This window comes from Triticum dicoccoides, chromosome 6B, assembly GCF_002162155.2.
Source record: "Triticum dicoccoides isolate Atlit2015 ecotype Zavitan chromosome 6B, WEW_v2.0, whole genome shotgun sequence".
Taxonomy (NCBI): Eukaryota; Viridiplantae; Streptophyta; class Magnoliopsida; order Poales; family Poaceae; genus Triticum; species Triticum dicoccoides.
The window spans coordinates 522,618,068-522,643,575 of NC_041391.1; positions in this window are offsets into that span (position 1 = coordinate 522,618,068).

Sequence of the window (25,508 nt, forward strand, 5' to 3'; positions counted from 1 at the left end):
TGCATGATTTCAGATCTGAACCTATTATGTTTTCATGAATATATGTGAGTTCTTGATCCTATCTTGCAAGTCTATAGTCACCTATTATGTGTTATGATCCGACAACCCCGAAGTGACAATAATTGGGATACTTCTCGGTGATGACCATAGTTTGAGGAGTTCATGTATTCACTATGTGCTAATGCTTTGGTCCGGTACTCTATTAAAAGGAGGCCTTAATATCCCTTAGTTTCCATTAGGATCCGCTGATACGTCTCCAACGTATCTACTTTTGCAAACACTTTTGCCCTTGTTTTGGACTCTAACTTGCATGATTTGAATGAAACTAACCTGGACTGACGCTGTTTTCAGCAAAACTGCTATGATGTTGTTTTATGTGCAGAAAACAAAAGTTCTCGGAATGACCTGAAAATCCACGGAGACAAGTTTTGGAAAATATAAAAATACTGGCGAAAGAATCAAGACCAGGGGGCCCACACCCTGTCCATGAGGGTGGGGGCGCGCCCTCCCCCCTAGGTGTGCCCCCCTGTCTCGTGGGCTCCCTGAGGCTCCACCGACCTCAACTCCAACTCCATATATTCCGTTTCGTGGAGAAAAAAATCATAAAGAAAGTTACATCGTGTTTTACGATACGGAGCCGCCGCCAAAGCCTAATATGTCTCGGGAGGGCTGATCTGGAGTCCGTTCGGGGCTCCGGAGAGGGGGATTCGTCGCCGTCGTCATCATCAACCATCCTCCATCACCAATTTCATGATGCTCACCGTCGTGCGTGAGTAATTCCATCGTAATATTGCTAGACGGTGATGGGTTGGATGAGATTTACCATGTAATCAAGTTAGTTTTGTTAGGGTTTGATCCCTAGTATGGACTATGTTCTGAGATTGATGTTGCTATGACTTTGCTATGCTTAATGCTTGTAACTAGGGCCCGAGTGCCATGATTTCAGATCTAAACCTATTATGTTTTCATCAATATATGTGTGTTCTTGATCCTATCTTGCAAGTCTATAGTCACCTATTATGTGTTATGATCCGACAACCCCGAAGTGACAATAATCGGGATACTTCTTGGTGATGACCATAGTTTGAGGAGTTCATGTATTCACTATGTGCTAATGCTTTGTTCCGGTTCTCTATTAAAAAGAGGCCTTAATATCCCTTAGTTTCTACTAGAACCCCGCTGCCAAGGGAGGGTAGGACAAAAGATACCATGCAAGTTCTTTTCCATAAGCACGATTGACTATATTCGAAATACATGCCTACATTACATTGACGAATTGGAGCTAGTTCTGTGTCACCCTATGTTATAGCTATTACATGAGGAATCGCATCCGACATAATTATCCATCACTGATCCAATGCCTACGAGCTTTTCACATCTTGTGTTTTGCTTATTTACTTTTCCGTTGCTAATGTTACAACTACTACAAAATTGCCATATTTACTTTTGCCACTGTTACCATTACTATCATACTACTTTGCTGCAGATATTAAGTTATCCAGGTGTGGTTGAATTGACAACTCAACTGCTAATACTTAAGAATATTCTTTGGCTCCCCTTGTGTTGAATCAATAAATTTGGGTTGATTACTCTACCCTCGAAAGCTGTTGCGATCCCCTACACTTGTGGGTTATCAAGACTAATTTCTGGTGCTGCTGCCGGGGAGCATAGCTCTATTCTTTGAGTCACTTGGGATTTATATCTGTTGATCACTATGAGGAACTTGAAAGACGAAAGAACCAAGATTTTTCCCTCAACTACGAGGGCAGGTAAGGAACTGCCATCTAGCTCTGCACTAGATTCTCCTTCTGTTTTGAGTAAGCTTGTGACACCTAAACCTGCTACTGATATGAATTCTGATATGTCGCATGTTATTGATGATGCCACTTCTGCTATGCATGATACTTATGATGAAACTACTTCTGTGCGTGATACTACTTTGCCATTAGGTGAATTTCTTGACGAAAAACTTGCTAGGGTTAGAGAGAATGAAATTATTGAAGATGCTTTTATTAATGATAGTGATGATGAAAGTTCTCCCCCTGATTATGAATTACCTGTTGTTCCTGAGGGTTATGTTATGGATGAGGAAGCTGCTAGAGCTATCTTTGCTTACAAAGATAGATATGATCTTAAGAAGTTATTAGCTAAATGGAAGCAGCAGTATCTTAATGCTAGAATGAAACCTGACCCTGCTTTTGCTACTTCACCTATCTGTGTTACTGATAAGGATTATGAATTCTCTGTTGATCCTGAAATAATCACTTTGGTTGAATCTGATCCTTTTTATGGCCTTGAATCTGAAACTGTTGTGGCACATCTTACCAAGTTAAATGATATAGCCACCCTGTTCACTAATGATGAGAAGTCTCGCTATTATTATATCCTGAAAATATTTCCGTTCTCATTAAAGGGTGATGCTAAGACATGGTTTAATTCTCTTGATCCTGGTTGTGTGCGTAGTCCCCAGGATATGATTTATTACTTCTCTGCTAAATATTTTCCTTCTCATAAGAAACATGCTGCCTTGCGGGAAATATATAATTTTGTGCAAATCAAAGAAGAGAGTCTCCCACAAGCTTGGGGGAGGCTTCTCCGATTACTTAATGCTTTGCCTGATCATCCTCTAAAGAAAAATGAAATACTTGATATCTTTTATAATGGACTAACCGATGCTTCCAAGAACTACTTGGATAGTTGTGCTGGTTGTGTTTTCAGGGAAAGAACAGTCGACCAAGCTGAATTACTATTGAATAATATGTTGACTAATGAAAATAATTGGACTCTTCCTGAGCCAATTCCTGAGGCAATTTTTGGACCAATTGAGCCAACTCCTGAGCTTATTCCTAAACCCACTCCGAAGAAGAGAGGTGTTTTATTTCTCAGTCCTGAAGATATGCAAGAGGCAAAGAAATCAATGAAAGAAAAAGGTATTAAAGCTGAAGATGTTAAGAATTTACCACCTATTGAAGAAATGCATGGTCTTAATATACCGCCTGTTGAAGAAACACATTGTCTTGATAACCCGACACAGGTAGTAAAGGTAAATTCTCTCTATAGATATGATAAAGTTGAAATTCTCTCTACTAAATTTCATAGCCCATGCTTAGATGAATTTTATGACTTTATGGCTAGACAAGAAAGTTTTAATGCTTATGTTCATAGAGAATTAAAGAATAATGCTTTCGAGATAGGACGCTTGAGTGATTATATGGCTAGAGTTAAAGGTGAACTTAAACTCATTAGCAAATATGCTTCTATGGTTGCCACTCAAGATGAGCAAGTACTTAAGGCCCAAAGTGATTTGCTCGATGAATTAAATAATAAAAATGACTTTGTTGTTAGAGTGGCTACTAGAACTGGTAGAATGACTCAGGAACCTTTGTAACCTGAAGGCCACCCTAAGAGAGTCGAGCAAGATTCTCAGAGAAATAATTTAGAGGCACCTAGTTCTTCTAAAAAGAAGAAAAAGAAAAACGATAGGACTTTGCATGCTTCTAGTGAACCTGTTACAGACACACCTGAGAATCCCAATGATATTTCTATTTCTGATGCTGAAACACAATCAGGTGATGAACATGAACCTAGTGATAATGTTAATGATAATGTTCATGTTGATGCTCAACCTAGCAAAAATAATGAAGTAGAGATTGAACCTATTGTTGATCTTGATAACCCACAATCAAAGAATCAACATTATGATAAGAGACTTTGTTGCTAGGAAGCACGGTAAGGAAAGAGAACCATGGGTTCAGAAACACATGCCCTTTCCTCCTAAACCATCCAAGACAAAGGATGATGAGGATTTTGAGCGCTTTGCTGAAATGATTAGACCTATCTTCTTACGTATGCGCTTAACTGATATGCTTAAAGTAAATCCTTATGCTAAATATATGAAGGATATCATCACAAATAAAAGAAAGATACCGAAAGCTGAAATTTACACCATGCTTGCTAATTATACTTTTAAGGGTGGAATAGCAAAGAAACTTGGAGATCCAGGAGTACCAACTATACCATGCCCCATTAAAAGAAATTATGTTAGAATTGCTTTATGTGATCTTGGAGCCGGTGTTAGTGTTATGCCTCTCTCTTTTTATCGTAGACTTGAATTGAATAAGTTGACACCTACTAAAATATCTTTGCAAATGGCCAATAAATAAACTGCTATACCTGACGGTATTTGTGAGGATGTGCCTGTTGTAGTTGCAAATGTCACTATCTTAACGGACTTTGTTATTCTTGATATTCCCGAGGACGATAGTATGTCGATTATCCTTGGTAGAACCTTTTTGAATAATGTAGGGGCTGTTATTGATTGCAACAAAGGCAATTTCACTTTTCATGTTAATGGTAATGAGCATATGGTACACTTTCCAAGGAAACAATCTCAAGTTCATAGCATCAATTCTATTGGAAAAGTTCCAACTATCATTATTGGAGGTTTTGAATTTCCTCTTCCTACTGTCAGAAAAATATATGATATTCTTATTGTTGGGGATGTTCATATCCCCGTTGAGGTAACTTAGTGTTATTCGAAATTTCTCCGGTTCTGTGTTATTCGGAATGAGTTTGTTAACAAGACTTGATCAACCTTGTTAGTGGATTCATTTTGATAATCATGAGATGGATGAAACTAGAAGGCACAACCTTCTGTACATTGATGAACTGTAGATATTAAGTTATCCAGGTGTGGTTGAATTGACAACTCAACTGCTAATACTTAAGAATATTCTTTGGCTCCCCTTGTGTCAAATCAATAAATTTGGGTTGAATACTCTACCCTCGAAAGCTGTTGCGATCCCCTACACTTGTGGGTTATCACCCGCTGCCACGGGAGGGTAGGACAAAATATGTCATGCAAGTTCTTTTCCATTAGCACGTATGACTATATTTGGAATACATGCCTACATTACATTGATGAACTGGAGCTAGTTCTGTGTCACCCTATGTTATAACTATTACATGAGGAATCGCATCCGACATAATTATCCATCACTGATCCAATGCCTACGAGCTTTTCACATATTGTGCTTTGCTTATTTACTTTATCGTTGCTACTGTTATAATTACTACAAAACTCCTACCGTTACTTTTACCATTGTTACCGTTGCTTCCATACTACTTTGCTACTAAACACTTTGCTGCAGATACCAAGTTATCCAGGTGTGGTTGAATTGACAACTCAACTGCTAACACTTGAGAATATTCTTTGGCTTCCCTTGTGTTGAATCAATAAATTTGGGTTGAATACTCTACCCTCGAAGACTTTTGCGACCCCCTATACTTGTGGGTTATCAGTTTCTTCAAAGATGTCATGTCCGCCGGGTCAACATTGTCCTTGTAGAACTTCAACTCCTCTGTTGCACAAACAGATTCAGCATAAGCAACATTGCCTTCTTCACATTCCAGGGCTATCTTCCGACTCCCATGCACTATGATGGTTCCCTTATGACCCGGTATCTTGAGCTGCAGATAGACATATCACGGCCGTGCCATGAACATTGCATAAGCCGTCCGACCAAACAAGGCGTGATATGGGCTCTTGATTTTGACCACCTCAAAAGTTAACTTCTCAGCCCTAGAATCATGCTCATATCCAAAGGCCACTTCCAGCTCAATCTTACCCACTGGGTATGCCGACTTACTGGGCACCACTCCATGGAAAACAGTGTTGGCTGTCTTAAGATTTTTATCAGTCAACACCATGCGACGGAAAGTCTCATAATAGAGGATGTTGATGCTACTGCCTCCATCCATGAGCACCTTAGTGAATTTATATCCACCAACCTGAGGTGCCACGACCAAGGCCAAGTGACCCGGATTGTCAACCTGGGGAGGGTGATCCTCCCTACTCCACAGAATAGGCTGCTCAGACCATCTCAAATAACAAGGAACTACCGGCTCAACAGCGTTCACAACCCTCTTATGAAGTTTCTGGTCTCGTTTGCACAAACTGGTGGTAAACACATGATATTTCCCACTATTCAGCTGCTTCGGATTAGTCTGATATCTAGATTGCTGAACTCCCTGGCCAGATTGCTGATTATAACCACCTTGATTACCTTGAGAGCTTTGAAAGTTGGAATTTGAACCGCCGCCCGGGCCATAAAAACCGCCGCCACCTGAGCCGCCGCCCGGCCCATGATTGCCGTCAAACATGTTAGAATTTTTGAAAGCCTTCATGATCGTACACAGTCCTTCCATAGGTGAGTGGCCGGTTACTATTGAGTATCGTGCCTTCGACAGGGCTCATTTAGCAACTGCTCAAGAGTGGGACCTGACCCGCCGGACCGAGGAGGTGGTCTCCCCTTACGTCGTTGATTGTTGCCCTGTGCATTGGTGTTAGCCACAAACTCCGAGCTACCATCAGCCTTATGTTTATTATTGCCTCCTTGATTCATCGGGTTATGCTGATGACCCTTGGCATTGCCGTTCTTCTTTCCCTTCCCTGCCTTCTCATAGTCAGACTCGGGATCCTTGGTACTATCAGAGTCGGCATATTTGACTAGAGCCGCCATCAACTGACCCATGTCATTACAATTGCGCTTGAGCCGCCCCATCTTCTGTTTCAGAGGCTCAAAACGGCAATTTTTCTCCAACATTAAGACTGCAGAGCCGGCATCCATCTTATCAGATGAATGTATTATGGCTTTGACCCGATGCACCCAATGGGTAGTAAACTCACCCTCCTCTTGCTTGCAATTAGTCAAGTCCACAATCGACATGGGCTGCTTGCATGTATCTTTGAAGTTCTGAATAAACCAGGCCTTTAACTCTGCACATGAACCAATGGAATTAGGTGGCAGCCCCTTCAACCAAGTGCGGGCCGTTCCATCCAACATCATGGTGAGTACTTAACCATTACAGTGTCGCTGACTTCCAGTAGCTCCATGGCCATCTCATAGCTTTCAATCCATGCCCCAGGCTATAAGTTGGCTATGTAATTAGTCACCTTTCGAGGCCCCTTGAAATCCTTGGGCAAACACTCATTACGTAGAGCCGGCACCAGACAAGGGACACCTCCAGTCCTAGTGGTCACACCTGCCTCAATAGGAGTTGTTGGATAAACCGGAAAAGACTAGTAAGCCGCCCGCTGAGCCGCCTGCTGAGCCGCCCGCTCAGCCTCTTGACGTATCTTGTCCTGATCAACCAAGTTAGGATCTCCATCACGCACCGGGTCATGCCCGCATGGCTAGTCACGGCACCGGGCATTGCTTGAAACGGCCGCTGAATCCATGTGCCCGCTATAGCTCATGCTCCGGCTTGGGCGAGGGGTCGAATGAATCCTGTCTCGGCTATATGAGTACGCTTCCTGCTGCGCCAAAGCCGTCTGAAGAAGCTCTCTGACCCTTCGTGTTTCAACCGCCGTCGGAGAGTCTCCATCCACCGGGAGAGCCGCCAATCATGCCGCCGCAACGATCATGTTCTCCAGAGGGTTAGAATAAAGACCCGGTGGTGTTGGTAGATAGTGAGGTGGAGCAGTATTCAGACGAGGGGGTTCCGTCACACGTGGATGAACCGGCGTCCCAGCCCCGGGCGTTGCAACCCAATCTACCTCCGGCGGGTTACTGGGCCCTGCACCGGGTGTACGGAAGAGGTTTTGAGGATCATAAACCGAAGGCATACGGGATTGAGTCTTTTGGTACCTTCTCCTCATGACCTCATTTGACGTGTGATACGTCTCCAACGTATCTATAATTTTTGATTGTTCCATGCAATTATATTACCCCTTTTGGATGTTTATGGGCTTTATTTTACACATTTATATCATTTTTGGGACTAACCAATTAACCAGAGGCCCAACCCATATTGCTGTTTTATTGCCTGTTTCGGTATTTCGAAGAAAAGGAATATCAAACGGAGTCCAAATGGAATGAAACCTTCCGCAGCGTGATTTTTGGAAATATTATGATCCAGGAGACTTGGAGTGCAAGCCAGGGGAGCATCAAGGGAGCCACGAGACAGGGGGCGCGCCCACCCCCTGGGCGCGCCCTACCCTCTCGTGGGCCCCTCGAGGCTCCCCCGACCGACTTCTTTCGCCTATATAAGCCTACGTACCCTAAAAACATCGAAAACAAAGATAGATCGGGAGTTCCGCCGCCGCAAGCCTCTGTAGCCACCAAAAACCTCTCGAGAGCCCGTTCCGGCACCCTGCCGGAGGGGGAATCCATCACCGGTGGCTATCTTCATCATCCCGACGCTATCCATGATGAGGAGGGAGTAGTTCACCCTCGGGGCTGAGGGTATGTACCAGTAGCTATGTGTTTGATCTCTCTCTCTCTCGTGTTCTCTCTATGGCACGATCTTGATGTATCGTGAGCTTTGCTATTATAGTTGGATCTTATGATGTTTCTCCCCCTCTACTCTCTTGTAATGGATTGAGTTTTCCATTTGAAGTTATCTTATCGGATTGAGTCTTTAAGGATTTGAGAACACTTGATGTATGTCTTGCTGTGTTTATCTGTGGTGACAATGGGATTTCACGTGCCACTTGATGTATGTTTTGGTGACCAACTTGCGGGTTCCGCCCATGAACCTATGCATAGGGGTTGGCACACGTCTTCGTCTTGACTCTCCGGTAGAAACTTTGGGGCACTCTTTGAAGTACTTTGTGTTGGTTGGATGAATCTGAGATTGTGTGATGCATATCGTATAATCATGCCCACGGATACTTGAGGTGATAATGGAGTATCTAGGTGACATTAGGGTTTTGGTTGAATTGTGTCTTAAGGTGTTATTCTAGTACGAACTCTTGAATAGATTGATCCAAAAGAATAACTTTGAGGTGGTTTCGTACCCTACCATAATCTCTTTGTTTGTTCTCCGCTATTAGTGGCTTTGGAGTGAATCTTTGTTGCATGCTGAGGGATTGTTATATGATCTATCTATGTTATTATTGTTGAGAGAACTTACACTAGTGAAAGTATGAACCCTATGCCTTGTTTCCTACCATTGCAATACCGTTGACGCTCACTTTTATCATTAGTTACCTTGCTGTTTTTATATTTTCAGATTACAAAAACATATATCTACCATCCATATTGCACTTGTATCACCATCTCTTCAGCGAACTAGTGCACCTATACAATTTACCGTTGTATTGGGTGTGTTGGGGACACAAGAGACTCTTTGTTATTTGGTTGCAGGGTTGCTTGAGGGAGACCATCTTCATCCTACGCCTCCCACGGATTGATAAACCTTTGGTCATCCACTTGAGGGAAATTTGCTACTGTCCTACAAACCTGTGCACTTGCAGGCCCAACAACGTCTACAAGAAGAAGGTTGTGTAGTAGACATCAAGCTCTTTTCTAGCGCCGTTGCCGGGGAGGTGAGTGCTTGAAGGTATATCTTTAGATCTTGCAATTGAATCTTTTTGTTTCTTGTTTTATCACTAGTTTAGTTTATAAAAGAAAACTAAAAAAAATGGAGTTGAGCTTGTCTCATACGCTTCATCTTTTTAATATCTTTCGTGAGTATGATGGAAAGGAAAATTGTGCTCAAGTGCTAGAAGAAGAATGCATTAAAATGCTTGGTACTAAATCTTTGAATGATGAACATGATTGCAATGTTGTTAGTATGAACTCTTTGAATATCCATAGTACTAATGATGATTGCACTAGTTATGATGAAAATGTCTCTTATAAGCATGTTGATTTTTGTGGAGTAGATTGGGTTTGCAAGTACACACCAAATAGGGAAGATAGATATTGCAAGAGGCATAAGCATTTAGAAACTAAATGGTTGCAAGAAAGGCTAAATGTGAGTGCTGAAAATTTAAATTTCCTTTGTCGTACTTGTGAACTTTGCAATGAACGTGGTCATTTACATCTCCGATGCAAATTGTTTCATGATTGAATCGTGTCCAAAAATTGTGATGATTTGATCTCCCTTGCTCATTACAATGAACTTAGTTTGATTTTGGGTTATGAAGAATTGAAACGTTTAATTAAGGACCTTCCAGAATTTGCCCATAAGAAATTCCTTGATATTGATCTAGAGAAGATTTATTTGTATTGTGCGGTGAATTGCATTGAAAATCCTTATATTGCCAATTACCTAAAGAAAAGAAAGCAAATAGAAGATGAAGAGAACATTAATAAAAGGGAAGAGATTTCCCAATATCCTCCTATTATTTCTTATGATGAATCAGGTAACGAGGAGGAGCTTTCTATTCAACCAATCTCGTCAATAAGGAGTTCAAAGAGGAAGGTTGAACCCACACATAATGTGAAGAAGAAAAAGAAGAGAAGGAACAACAAAGGTAGAAAGGTATCTATCCCAAATGATGTTGCTCCTACCACTTATTGTGATGATGATAATTGCTATACTATTGGTGCTATCCATACTATTAATGATGAGAGTGATTATGCTTATGATATGAAAATGCCCAAGCTTGGGGAAGCTATGTTTGATGAGGATGAAATATTTGAGAATATATTTGCTGAAATTAATGTTTGTCCCAAGCTTGGGGATGCTACGTTTAATGAAGATGATATTTTTAGCATCCCAAGTTTTGATATGCAAAGTGGTTATGATGATAGCATGCCTCTTACCTATGATTATTATATTGATGAGAGTGGGTTTGGAAGAGTGTCAACTTTATTTAGTGATTCCACTATCTTGGGAGAGGTTTCAATCGATTATGATGAGAACGAAGTTGCTACTTATGATGATTATTGTGATGAAACTTATGCTATAAAAAGTAGTGATGATTATATTTATAAAACTTGTCATGATTATGATTACCCTTTTTCTGAACATTACTCTTTTAGTTTGGAAACAATTTTTAGTGTTCAAGTCTCTTATGATACTCGCACTATTCCGAATGAGAAGAATTTTGCTTATGTGGAGAGTAGTAAATTTTCTATGCAACTAGATCATGAAAAGAATGCTTTAGGTGCTGATTATATTGTTGAATTCATTCATGATGCTACTAAAAATTATTATGAGGGAGGAACATATGCTTGTAGGAATTGCAATAATGTCAAGTTTCCTCTCTATGTGCTTAAAGTCTTGAAGTTATGCTTGTTTTACCTTCCTATGCTAGTTGATTATTGTTACCATAAGTTGTTTGCTCACAAAATCCCTATGCATAGGAAGTGGGTTAGACTTAAATGTGCTAGTCATATGCTTCATGACGCTCCCATTATCTTTTACGTGAGCATCATTGTCATCATCATGCCTAGCTAGAAAGGCATTAAAGAAAAGCGCTTGTTGGGAGACAACCCAATATTTATCCTAACTGTTTTTATGTGTTCACATGATTATGCTACTGTAGTAATCATGTTTTATAGCTTTTGTTTCAATAAAGTTCCAAGTAAGATCTTTAGGATAGCTTACGGTGATAGTTGTGTTGATCCTGCTGAGAATCAGAAAGTTTTGCACCCAGTAAATTAGTTTTGATAATTCACAGAGACGTGCTTCCAATTTGATTCTTTTTTCTGTCGATTGGTACACAAATTTCTTAGGACTTCCTAATTTTGTATAATATTTGGAGTTCCAAAAGTATAAGTTTGATACCGATTACTACAGACTGTTTTGTTTTTGACAGATTCTATTTTCTATGTGTTGTTTGCTTATTTTGATGAATCTATGAGTAGTATCGGAGGGTATGAACCATAGATAAGTTGGAGTACAGTAGATATTACACAAATATAAATTTAAAATGAGTTCATTACAGTACCTAAGTGGTGGTTTTATTTTCTTATACTAACGTAGCTTACGAGTTTTCTGTTGAGTTTTGTGTTGTGAAGTTTTCAAGTTTTGGGTAAAGATTTGATGGACTATGGAATAATGAGTGGAAAGAGCCTAATCTTGGGGATTCCCAAAGCACCCCAAGGTAATATTCAAGGACAACCAAGAGCCTAAGCTTGGGGATGCCCCGGATGGAATCCCCTCTTTCATCTTCGTTCATCGGTAACTTTACTTGGAGCTATATTTTTATTCACCACACGATATGTGTTTTGCTTGGAGCGTCATTTTCTTTTGTTAGTCTTTGCTTGCTGTTATTTATATTAATTTTTTGCATCTTTAGTTTCAATAAAAATGTCAAGGATAGCCTTTACCATGCTTATTTTGCTACTATACATGTTGCTGTTTGAAAACAGAAAGTTTACCGCTGTTGCAAAAATTCTCCAGAAAAGTCAGAGAATGGTATAATGTTGAAACTTTTTTCGTATTTAGGTCTGATAAATCTTCTACAGCTTAGTATTTTTCTCATAATTTTTGGAGTTAGGGAAGTATGATGGATCTTGCATTCTTTACAGACTATACTGTTTTGGCAGATTGCTGTTATGTTTGCATTGTTTGCATATGTTTGCCTGTTTAATGATTCTATTTGAGGATAGGAGTATTAAATATGCAGAGGCATTTACTATGCAATGTTGAATAATAATTTTAGTGATTTGTTACAGTAGAAAATGATAAGGTTCTGCATTGGTTTATACTAACCTATCTCACGAGTTCTTGTTGAGTTTGGTGTGGATGAAGCTTTTGATAAAAAGAGAAACCATGATATGAGAGGAATTAAGGAGACACAAAAGTTCAAGCTTGGGGATTCCCAAGGCACCCCAATATAATATTTCAAGAAGTCTCAAGCATCTAAGCTTGGGGATGCACCGTGAGGCATCTCACCTTTCTTCTTCAACAATTATCGGTTAGTATCGGTTGAGCCTAAGTTTTTTGCTTCTTCACATGAGTTGTGCTATCCTTGCAATGTCATTTTATTTTTCTTTGCTTGCTGTTTGAATACAATACCAAGAATCTGAAATTCCTTAATGTTAGAGAGTCTTCACATAGTTGCACAATTATTCGACTACTCATTGATCTTCACTTATATCTTTCGGAGTAGTTTGTCATTTGCTCTAGTGCATCACTTATATCTTTTAGAGCATGACGGTGGTTATATTTTGTAGAAATTGCTAGTCTCTCATGCTTCACTTATATTATTTTGAGAGTCTTTTAGAACAGCATGGTATTTGCTATGGTTACAAAGTTGGTCCTAGAATGATGAGCATCCAAGTTGGGTATAATAAAAACTATCATAGAAAGTGAATTGGATGCTATGATCAATTTGATACTTGATAATTGTTTTGAGATATGGAGGTAGTGATATTAAAGTCATGCTAGTTGAGGTGATTATGAAAAATGCTTATGTTGAGGTTTGTGATTCCCGTAGCATGCACGTATGGTGAACCGCTTTGTGATGAAGTTGGAGCACAATTTTATTTATTGATTGTCTTCCTTATGAGTGGCGGTCGGGGACGAGCGATGGTCTTTTCCTACCAATCTATCCCCCTAGGAGCATGCGCGTAGTGCTTGGTTTTTGATGACTTCTAGATTTTTGCAATAAGTATATGAGTTCTTTTGACTAATGTTGAGTCCATGGATTACACACACCCTCACCCTTCCACCATTGCTAGCTTCTCTTGTGCCGCGCAACTTTCACCGGTACCATACACCCACCATATACCTTCCTCAAAACAGCCACCATACCTACCTATTATGGCATTTCCATAGCCATTCTGAGATATATTGCCATGCAACTTTCCACCATTCCGTTCATATGACACACATTACTTTTGTCATATTGCTCTTTGCATGATCATGTAGTTGACATTGTATTTGCGGCAAGGCCACCTTCATAATTTTCATGCATGTCGCTCTTGATTCATTCCACATCCCGGTACACCGCCGGAGGCATTCATATAGAGTCATATCTTGTTCTAGCTTTCAGTTGTAATTCTTGAGTTGTAAATCCATAAAAGTGTGATGATATTCATTATTAGAGCATTGTCCCAGTGAGGAAAGGATGATGGAGACTATGATTCCCCCACAAGTCAGGATGAGACTTCGGACTTTACAAAAAAAAGAGAAAGGCCAAAAAGAAAAAAAAGGCCAAAGAAAAAAAGAAAAAAAGAAAAGAAAAAGAAAAAAAATAAAATGAGGGAAAAAGAGAGAAGGGACAATGCTACTATCTCCTTTTCCACACTTGTGCTTCAAAGTAGCACCATGATCTTCATGATAGAGAGTCTCCTATGCTGTCACTTTCATATACTAGTGGGAATTTTTCATTATAGAACGTGCTTGTACATTCCAATGATGGGCTTCCTCAAAATGCCCTAGGTCTTCGTGAGCAAGCAAGTTGGATGCACACCCACTTAGTTTATTTTTGTTGAGCTTTCATATATTTATAGCTCTAGTGCATCCATTGCATGGCAATCCCTACTCACTCACATTGATATCTATTAATGGGCATCTCCATAGCCCGTTGATACACCTAGTTGATGTGAGACTATCTTCTCCTTTTTGTCATCTCCACAACCACCATTCTACTCCACATATAGTGCTATGTCCATGGCTCACCCTCATGTATTGCGTGAAAGTTGAAAAAGTTTGAGATTATTAAGGTATGAAACAATTGTTTGGCTTGTCATCGGGGTTGTGCATGATTAAATACTTTGTGTGATGAAGATAGAGCAACAGCCAGACTATATGATTTTGTAGGGATAACTTTTTTTGGCCATGTTATTTTGAGAAGACATGATTACTTTGATTAGTATGCTTGAAGTATCACTATTTCTTATGTCAATATGAACTTTTATTTTGAATCATTTGGATCTGAACATTCATGCCCCAATAAAGAAAATTACATTGAGAATTATGCTAGGTAGCATTCCACATCAAAAATTCTATTTTTATCATTTACCTACTCGAGGACGAGCAGGAATTAAGAGGACGAGCAGGAATTAAGCTTGGGGATGCTTGATACGTCTCCAACGTATCTATAATTTTTGATTGTTCCATGCTATTATGTTACCCCTTTTGAATGTTTATGGGCTTTATTTTACACATTTACATCATTTATGGGACTAACCTATTAACTGGAGGCCCAACCCATATTGCTGTTTTATTGCCTGTTTCAGTATTTCGAAGAAAAGGAATATCAAACGGAGTCCAAAAGGAATGAAACCTTCGGCAGCGTGATTTTTGGAAAGATTATGATCCAGGACACTTGGAGTGCAAGCCAGGGGAGCATCGAGGGATCCACGAGACAGGGGGCGCGCCCACCCCCCTGGGCGCGCCCTACCCTCTCGTGGGCCCCTCGAGGCTCCCCCGACTGACTTCTTTCGCCTATATAAGCCTACGTACCCTAAAAACATCGAAAATGAAGATAGATCGGGAGTTCCGCCGCCGCAAAGCCTCTGTAGCCACCAAAAACCTCTCAGGAGCCCGTTCCGGCACCCTGCCAGAGGGGGAATCCATCACATGTGGCTATCTTCATCATCCCGGTGCTATCCATGACGAGGAGGGAGTAGTTCACCCTCGGGGCTGAGGGTATGTACCAGTAGCTATGTGTTTGATCTCTCTCTCTCTCTCTCTCTCTCTCTCTCTCTCTCTCGTGTTCTCTCTATGGCATGATCTTGATGTATCGCGAGCTTTGCTATTATAGTTAGGTCTTATGATGTTTCTCCCCCTCTACTCTCTTGTAATGGAATGAGTTTTCCCTTTGAAGTTATCTTATCGGATTGAGTCTTTAAGGATTTGAGAACACTTGATGTATGTCTTGCTGTGTTTATCTGTGGTGACAATGGGATTTCACGCACCACTTGATGTATGTTTTGGTGACCAACTTGCGGGTTCCCCCCATGAACCTATGCATAGGGGTTGGCACACGTTTTCGTCTTGACTCTCCGGTAGAAACTTTGGGGCACTCTTTGAAGTACTTTGTGTTGGTTGGATGAATCTGAGATTGTGTGATGCATATCATATAATCATGCCCACGAATACTTGAGGTGACAATGGAGTATCTAGGTGACATTAGGGTTTTGGTTGATTTGTGTCTTAAGGTGTTATTCTAGTACGAACTCTTGAATAGATTGATCCAAAAGAATAACTTTGAGGTGGTTTCGTACCCTACCATAATCTCTTTGTTTGTTCTCCGCTATTAGTGGCTTTGGAGTGAATCTTTGTTGCATGCTGAGGGATTGTTATATGATCTATCTATGTTATTATTGTTGAGAGAACTTACACTAGTGAAAGTATGAACACTATGCCTTGTTTCCTACCATTGCAATACCGTTTACGCTCACTTTTATCATTAGTTACCTTGCTGTTTTTATATTTTCAGATTACAAAAACCTATATCTACCATCCATATTGCACTTGTATCACCATCTCTTCGCCGAACTAGTGCACCTATACAATTTACCATTGTATTGGGTGTGTTGGGGACACAAGAGACTCTTTGTTATTTGGTTGCAGGGTTGCTTGAGAGTGACCATCTTCATCCTATGCCTCCTATGGATTGATAAACCTTATGTCATCCACTTGAGGGAAATTTGCTACTGTCCTACAAACCTGTGCACTTGCAGGCCCAACAACGTCTACAAGAAGAAGGTTGTGTAGTAGACATCAACGCGTTCTGATCCATCATGAGCTGGAAAGCCTGCGGCTGAATGCGCTGAGCTTGAGCGTCCAGAGCCGCCCGCTCTGCGGTCATCCTGACATCTTCCGCCGCTAGGTCTTCCATAGCTTGCACTATATCCTGCTTTAACTGTTCCACTTCCGCGTCATGTTGAGCTTGATCCACCGGGTTGACCATGGCGGTTAATAGAGCTGTCATCTTATTCATCAAATCCATCAGAACCTGAGCCGGTGGGCGCACAGGGCCTCCTGCCCCGGCTGCCGCTGGACTAGAGGTTATCGCTGCTGCAACCATAGAGTTTTGAACGGGGTGCATGCCAGCTCTACTCGGCGGCTCAAAGAGATTCGGAATACTGCTGCCATCGGAACAACCCCAAAGCCTGCCGTCTTGCAGTTGATACAACGAATCCGTCTCACCCATGGACGACTCACCATCAGAGTAGATGGCCGTCTCACCGCCAGATACAGATCCTTCAGAGAGTTCCCCTCCATGGATGCATCCCATGAAGGCACGCTTCATGGCAGGCTGAGCCCGGGCGGGTCTCGCACGCTGAGCCGTCTCGACAATGTCAGTGCAGATGTCCGGCTCAGGGCCCGGCTCGCTGATCTTGCCGATGAATATGTGGATTCCGCCGAAGGGGACCCGGTACCCGTACTCAATTGAGCCGGTGTAGGGGCCCCAGCCTGTGTCATTGATGTAGAGCTTGTCGCGACGACTCTTAGTCATCCGGCCCACAGTGTATCCCCTAAGCCCTTCGAAGCTACCCTTCAAGAACTAAAATCCACCATGCGCTGGCCCCATGGTGGGCGCCAACTGTCGTGGAATTGTCACGGAAGATGTCCTAGTGAAAGGACTTAGTCATGGAGCCATCACAACTAGGAAGCTTAAAGGTCTTAAAAAGGGACAAAGGACACGGGAGTTTATACTTGTTTGGCCCCTTGCGGTGAAGGTAATGGCTTAATCCAGTTTGAGGTGGGATTGCTTATGTCTTGATTACCAGGGAGCGAATCCGCTTGACCTAGTGCTCAATCTGATGTTACTTGTCCTGAACCGCCGCCGGGTCGTCCCTTTATATACAGAGGTCGACGCCCAGCGGCTCTCAGAGTCCCGGCCGGCTCATAAACAGTGTCCGGCTCGGTCTCTGTCTATTCCTGCCTTACAATACAAGGTACATACATATGACGGTTTATCTCTACGGGCCTTGAGTCGCCTTTGGGCTTTGGGCCCTTAACTAAACCGCCATCTTCAAGTGTCGTCTTGCGCTTCATATCTTGAATCGTCATAGGTATAACCCGGCCCCTCCTGGGTGGGTCATACCTAATAGTTATATCCCCAACATGCAGTGTGTTTGCCAAGATCCGATGAATTGTGGATTTATGAACAAGATTGTCTATGAATGCTATTTGGTTCTTCTCTGAATTCTTATATGCCTGATTTGATATCTTTGCAAGTCTCTTCAAATTATCGGTTTAGTTTGGCCTACTAGATTGATCTTTCTTGCCATGAGAGAAGTGCTTAGCTTTGGGTTCAATCTTGCGGTGTCCTTTCCTAGTGACAGTAGGGGCAGCAAGGTACGTATTGTATTGTTGCCATCAAGGATAAAAAGATGGGTTTTATATCATATTGCTTGAGTTTATCCCTCTACATCATGTCATCTTGCTTAATGCGTTACTCCGTTCCTATGAACTTAATACTCTAGATGCATGCTGGATAGCGGTCGATGTGTGGAGTAATAGTAGTAGATGCAGGCCGGAGTCAGTCTACTTGACACAGATGTGATGCCTATGTTCATGATCATTGCCTTAGATATCATCATAACTATGCACTTTTCTATCAATTGCTCGATAGTAATTTGTTCACCCACCGTAATATTTGCTATCTCGAGAGAAGCCACTAGTGAAACCTATGGCCCCCGGGTCTCTTTTCCATTATATTGCATCTTTTTTCCATATTGTTGAATCTCATTTACTATTTTGCAATCTTTACTTTCCAATCCATACAAGAAAAATACCAAAAATATTTACTTTATTATCTCTATCAGATCTCACTTTTGTGAATGACTGTGAAGGAATTGACAACCCTTTATCGCGTTGGTTGCAAGTTCTTTATTGTTTGTGCAGGTATTCGGTGACTTGTGCATCGTCTCCTACTGGATTGATACCTTAGTTCTCAAAACCGAGGGAAATACCTACGCTACTTTGCTGCATCACCCTTTCCTCTTCAAGGGAAAGCCAACGCAAGCTCAAGAGGTAGCATGACCTCGCGAGGGATCCGTCTCCGCAATCGTATAATCTAAATGCGGCTCCTTTTTTGGAATATCCGCAGCTTCAGCCATGTTGGGAGGCGAACCCAGCTCAAGAATTACATGCGCAATGAGGGCATTGACGCAGTAGGAGTTGAGGAAACCATTAAGGTAGAATTTCGCCATCACAAATTGCTCGCGATTGATCCCCTGGAACGCTTCGTGTGGCACCAGGCCCCGACCCGTGGCCACTCGGGCGGCATGCTATTAGGCCCTAATTTAGGATGCTTCGAGGTGCTGTCTTGGGAGACAGACACTTTCTTTATTTTTGCCTGAGCGGTGCTATGTGGACGACAAATATTTGGATGATTTGTGGATGATGGTTATATGAAACTGTAGAATCTTGTCCAACACCGAACTACAGCCGCTGGATTCACTAGTCGTGCACACATCGTCCATTGTTTGTCGTGTGTAGAGCAATTTCGTTTCTGCTTACGTCCGGCACAGGGCGATGCTTTGTGAGTGGGTGGTGATTGTGGTCTATGGCCCAGCCGACCACTCGCGCTCTCACGAGTTCCTGGACGAGCTTCAGGCAATAGTGGGACACACAGTCACCCTCAATCTTCCTCTCGTGATGGGGGGAGATTTTAACTTGATCCGCTCGGGAGCGGACAAGAACAACGTGAATATAAACTGGAATAGGGTTTCTATGTTTAATAAAGCAATTGCAGCCATGGCACTTCGGGAAGTGGCCAGAACCGGGGCGTGTTTCACATGGAAAAACAAACAGCTCTCACCAGTGCGATCCGTGCTTGACCGGGTCTTCATTATGGCCGAGTGGGAGGTGGTGTTCCCCATGTGCTCGCTGGTGGCTGAGACCCGAATTGGGTCAGACCACGTTCCTCTGGTCATGTCCATAGGGGAGACATGCTAAGGCGCAGTCCCCACTTGTTCTTTGAAACGGCCTGGTTCAAAGTCCTGGATTTCGACCAGGTGTTTAGGCAGAAGTGGGACGCTTGTCTCCATAGGATCGGCCCCCAGCGGGGGCCCGTGGAGTTCTGGGTCATAATGGGGGCGGGCCTCCGTGCGTCTCTTAAAGACTGGGGGCCAACCAAGGGCGAGACGATAAGTTGCGGTGGTCTCGTTTAGTCTAGGAGCTCATGGCTCTGGATGCTCAGGCTGATGCTCGTCCGTTCTCTGAGCAAGAGTGGGCGCACGCTATGACCTGGAGGGGCAGGTCGAGGCTCTTCTTCGGAGTGAGGAAGAGTATTGGCGTAGGAGAGGGGGGCTCAAGTGGACCCTGAAAGGCGACGCAAACACGGAATATTTACACGCCTACGCGAATGGTCACCGACGTAAGTGTGCCATCCTTAGACTGCAATCTGAGCAGGGGCTCCTGTTGCGTCAAGAAGACATCATGTGTCACGTCTATCAGTTCTACATCCAACTGATGGGCACCTGCGAGCCCCCCTCGGCACGCCTACGCAGGGATCTGTAGGATCCGTCGTGTAGGGTGTCAGACGCCGAGAATGAGGAGTTGAGCTTCACTTTCACTCCTCAGGAAATTGACGCGACAGTTGACGGCATGAAGTCGGACATGGCCCCAGGCCCAGATGGCTGGCCTGTGTGGCCATGTTTAAATGATTCTGGTCACTCCTCCAGGGTCCGATTTTCGGGGTGTGTAACGGCTTTATGCGTGGAGAAGTGGATATCTCCTGCCTGAACTTTGGGATTTTCTCCCTTATCCCGAAAGAGCAGGGCGAGGAAAACATTAGGCAATTTAGACCCATTGCGCTGATCAATGTGCCTTTTAAAATCTGCTCTAAAGACTGTTCCACGCGGTTGACTCTTGTCGCTCATCGCATTATTAGTAGAGTTCAATCCGCGTTCATTCGAGGCCGCAATATTCTGGAGGGACCCCTCACCCTTCTCAAGATCGTTCACATGCTCAAACGAACATGGCAACCAGCGATTCTTCTAAAACTTGACTTTGAAAAAGCGTATGACCGTGTTAACTAGGACTTCCTTATACAGGTCCTCTTGGGAAGAGGATTCTCGTCCGTATGGGTCCACCGCATGATGCAATTGGTCTCGGGGAGCCAAACGGCAATTGCGGTCAATGATGAAGTAGGTCACTACTTTCACAACAAGCGAGGACTACAGCAGGGCGACCCAGCTTACCCGTTGTTGTTCAACTTTGTAGCTGATGCCCTCGCTGCAATGTTGGATAGAGCTCGGGCGGCTGGCCATCTAAGGGGGGTGGCCAACCACTTGGTTCCGGGAGGGATCTCTCACCTACAGTATGCAGATGATACGTTGCTATTGTTTGAGTCAGACAGGCATAGCATAGCTACGGTCAAGGCTATCCTGTTGAGCTTCGAGCTTATGTCTGGCCTTAAAATCAACTTCCAAAAATGTGAAGTGATTTCCATGGGGATGGGGGCTGCCGAGGGCAGGAAGTGGCAGATCTGCTCAACTGCAAATTGGGCTCTCTCCCATTTCAATACCTCGGGCTACCAATAGGGGATCGAACTCCTACCATTCAGGAATGGGCCCCCCTTTGCAGTAGCTGGCCGGGTTGGGCCGTGGAGGGGTAGATTCATGTCATCGGGAGTGCGACTAATCCTAACCAACTCTAGTCTTTCCTCTTTACCCATGTTCACTATGGGCATGTTTCTGTTCGCCGACGGTGTGCACTCCAAGCTCGACATGCCTTGGTCCCGGTTCTTTTGGGAAGGAGCCGACCCCAAACGGAAGTACCACCTGGTAAAATGGATGGCCGTGTGCCGTCCCAAGTCTCGGGGGAGGGGCTTGGTGTCGGTGTCAAAACCAGCGGATCTCGGGTAGGGGGTCCCGAACTGTGCGTCTAGGCGGATGGTAACAGGAGACAAGGGACACGATGTTTTTACCCAGGTTCGGGCCCTCTCGATGGAGGTAAAACCCTACTCCTGCTTGATTAATATTCATGGTATGGGTAGTACAAGAGTGGATCTACCACGAGATCAGAGAGGCTAAACCCTAGAAGCTAGCCTATGGTATGATTGTTGTTCGTCCTACGGACTAAAACCCTCCGGTTTATATAGACACCGGAGAGGGCTAGGGTTACACAGAGTCAGTTACAATGGTAGGAGATCTATATATCCGTATCGCCAAGCTTGCCTTCCACGCCAAGGAAAGTCCCATCCAGACATGGGACGAAGTCTTGAATCTTGTATCTTCATAGTCTTGGAGTCCGGCCAATGGTGATAGTTCGGCTATCCCGCATCCTCTACTGAAGATCACGGATTCAGCTCGCGGCGTAAAGCCGACGAGGTAAGCTATTTTACCCTTTACAGGACACTTTTTCATAGTTTGATACTATGCGGGATCTAAACCCCCTTACCTTTGACAGGACTGGCTGAAGAAGTCCGGGCAGATTAACTGTCCGGCTCCCTTACCAGAAGACCCAGCGGGCGCCCGATTGAAGGGGCTGCTGGTTCCGGCGCCTTATGTGGTGCCGGAGAAGAAGGCCAAGAAGAAGGCCGCGGGAACTCGGAGGAGTTCCCGGCGCCAGGTGTTATCGGACTCATCGTCCGATGACTCCGAGGCAGACTCCTCCCACGAAGACGAGGAGGAGAAAAAAAGAGGCTTCTCCCCCAGCGGGGGGAGAGAAGAAAAGGAAGGCCTCCCCAACTGGGGAGGCCGGAGGGTCCAAGAAGGGAAGGACCCTTCCTCCAGACTGTTCTACCAACGCCGACGACGGCGAAGAGGAGTGGCCCTCGAGGGCCAAGCCCCTGGCGAGATCATAAGTGTCCGGATTCCAGAAGAACTCATGATTTTTTTACTTGTCGCATGATGTCTTCTAACGCTGAATACAACCCTGTAGCCCGCCCAAGGACGATCTCCCCGTTTCATCGAGCGGGTCCCTAGGTTCGTCGGATGTGAATAGCACTTCACTTCCGACCGCCTCCTCCCCTCGTGACGCAGATGATGCCGAGACGAGGTCCTAGAAGGGGCCCGGCCAGGAGGAGGTGGTCCTGGAGGCGCCGCAAGGCAACCTTCCGGACTCTAGGCGAAAAGAGGGCGGAACCCCCGAGGGTTCCAAGTCCGGCCCTGTGCTGGACTTTGTACCGGAACCTGCAGTGGTTCCAAAGTCCGGTGGGCGGCCCCTTCGTGAGAAGGGCGAGACTGCGACACCGGTGGCCTCCGTCCAACCGGAGGCGCCGGATAATTTGCTGGAGGCGCTTAACGGCGCCTCCATCAACGAGGAGCACCGCACTGTTATGAGTGTGGTGATCCAGAAAGTTCAGTCCGCCAAGAGCGGGCTGACTGAAGCCTGTACCAGCCTTCTAACAGGCTTTGAGGTAAGTAATTTAAGATATGTAAAAATAGTACCGCATAGACAGTAGCCCCTGATGCTCAGTTTGGTGTTCGGAAAGAAAAGCCAAGCTGAGGATCTAAAAAGATATACCCAGGAGTCTAACAGAAATATGTCAATATGGGAATGCAGGCTGCGCTGCTGACCTCTGCCGCACTGACTGCGGAGGTCAATGCATTGAAGCAGAGCCTCGAGCGGTCCGAGAACGAGCTTGGCCTTGCCAAGAAGCAGCTCGAGGACAAGGAAGGTAAGTAATACCTTAGTAAAGTAGTACCTTATATAAAAGGATTTGGTTGCAAAAAATGACAGGAATAACGTGTGTATTGCAGGGGCCACGAACGAGGTGGCAACCCTGAAGGAGACGGTGTCCAAGGCCGAAAGCAGTGCGGCCTTGGAGCACACCGAGCGAGAGAGGCAGGAGGCACGGGTGGCGGAGGTGCGGCAAGATCTCCAGGCTCTCATTGAAAAACACGTGAGTTTGGAGCGTGACTCGAAGACTCGAGAGTCCGAGCTCGCCTCGGCTCTTGAGAGTGCCAGAGCCGCCAAGGCCGAAGCCCAAAAAGCCCTCCAGGAAATTGAGGCAATAAAGAAGATAGCGGCGGGTAAGGCCTTCTTCATGCAAAGCAAGCACGTGAAAGTGAATTACTTGTTACTTACTCGAATCCGGAGCTCTCCAGGAGCATTCACATATCTGCCCCGCAGTGTGTCCGATGCTGCCGCATTCTACCGGGCCGAGGAAGGAAGCTCGACGGAGAAGGTATTCTGGTCTCACTATGTTGAGGCCGGACATCTGGTGCCCCTTAGCGACCAGCTGAAGTTGCTGGTCGAGCTCCACAAGGTGGCCGAACAGGCCATGAAGGGCCTCATAGTTTGGCTATGGCCTAAGGAAGCCATGCCTGGGAGCTACTTCGGTCTGGTGCGGCGGCTGGTGGACGCCTGTCCATGGATTGAAGTCATCAAGCACTCCGCCTGCATTGAGGGTGCACGTCGGGCCCTTGCCCGTGCTAAAGTGCAGTGGGGCAAGATGGACGCTAAGAAGCTTGTGACGGACCCGCCACCGCCGAGCAAGGACTATCGCACGCCCGAGATGTATTATAAGGGCGTCCTGAAGGGTGCCCGCATTATAGCGGCTGAATGCTCCAAGGATGTAATTTTTGAGTAGACTCGCATGTTGTTATCCCGTGCGCTGAAAACTTTGTTCATATGCGCTAAGCAACGCTTGTTAATTTAAAATATTACCTTCTGTGCGGCCGTTTATCAAATTTGAGAGATGGCAAGTCGTTGGCTTCAGCCCCCATGCCACGAGTGCTGGGGTGTTCAGGATAAACTTGAGCGCTCTTTTTCCCATTATTGGGTCCTTCGAGGGAGGCTCTCAACACAACGAACGAGGCAACCGGACTTATAATGCTTGAACACTCCCACTTAGCCATAGAATTCTATAATTTTAAATTTCGGTGAAGCCCCTAGTGTTCGGAAGACCGAATACGGGGCGCTATCCATGCCTGGGCCGGACAAAGCCGGCTCCTCGCTCTAAGCGGCATAAGTCTTTAGGGACTCGAAAAAACCTCTCGAACAGCGACCGGCTCTCGCCCATCATGACAGTCAGTTTTAGCTTTCTCCACTGAGGTGCTCAACCCAGCTCAACTGGGGCACAATCGCAGTGGTTCTCCCAGCGCTACCTTAGCCGATAAGCGGAACGTAAGGTACCAAAACATGGGAGCCGGGCAAACCCAACTATTGACCCAAGACATGATTCAGAGCCGATGAATATAATGCTATAAGTTCGGGGTGCCGCACTTGTGAAACTGTTCGGACTTATCACACCATATTTTGGGGAACTTAAGCCCCTGGAGTATTTAGCCGTACCAAAGTGTACGGGTGCAACATGTCATAAGTGAACATATATAGATAGAAAAAGGAATGCAATGATAGGCAAAAAGTGATGCATTGTTTATTCAAAAAATACTGCCATGAAAGCAGGACGATACAAATAGTGCAATAAGCGAGGGATGGGACTATTTAACATGTCCCCCTCCAGGGGTAGGCTGCGGAATGGTATGCAAAACAGGTATAATGCTTGTAATGGAGACCACCTGGATATTCGCCGTAGCTTTTCTGATTCCCTGGCTGTTGCATCGTGAGTTCGGCAAGTCTACTGTCGGACAGGGCTGCTGGAAACGGAGTCCTGAAAATAAGAAGAAAGAAAAAATGACACAATTGGGAGCCCCTGGTGTGGTTGAGCCGCACTCTGGGCATTCCATGGTCGTACCCCTCCCTCCGTGCCCATGGTATCTCCAGGGCGTGGTTATGCACGCGTGGTACTGGTTTCGTGATTTCGCGAGGGCTGGGGTTGGGGCCGCATTGCTACGTGTGCTCGGAACGTGCCAGGTGGTCTTGTTGTAAGTTACTTCAGGCGCGCTTGATGGTGTCCGGGCGCTTGACAGCCGGACTCGAGAATTGCCTTAAGAGGTTGCTTTGTA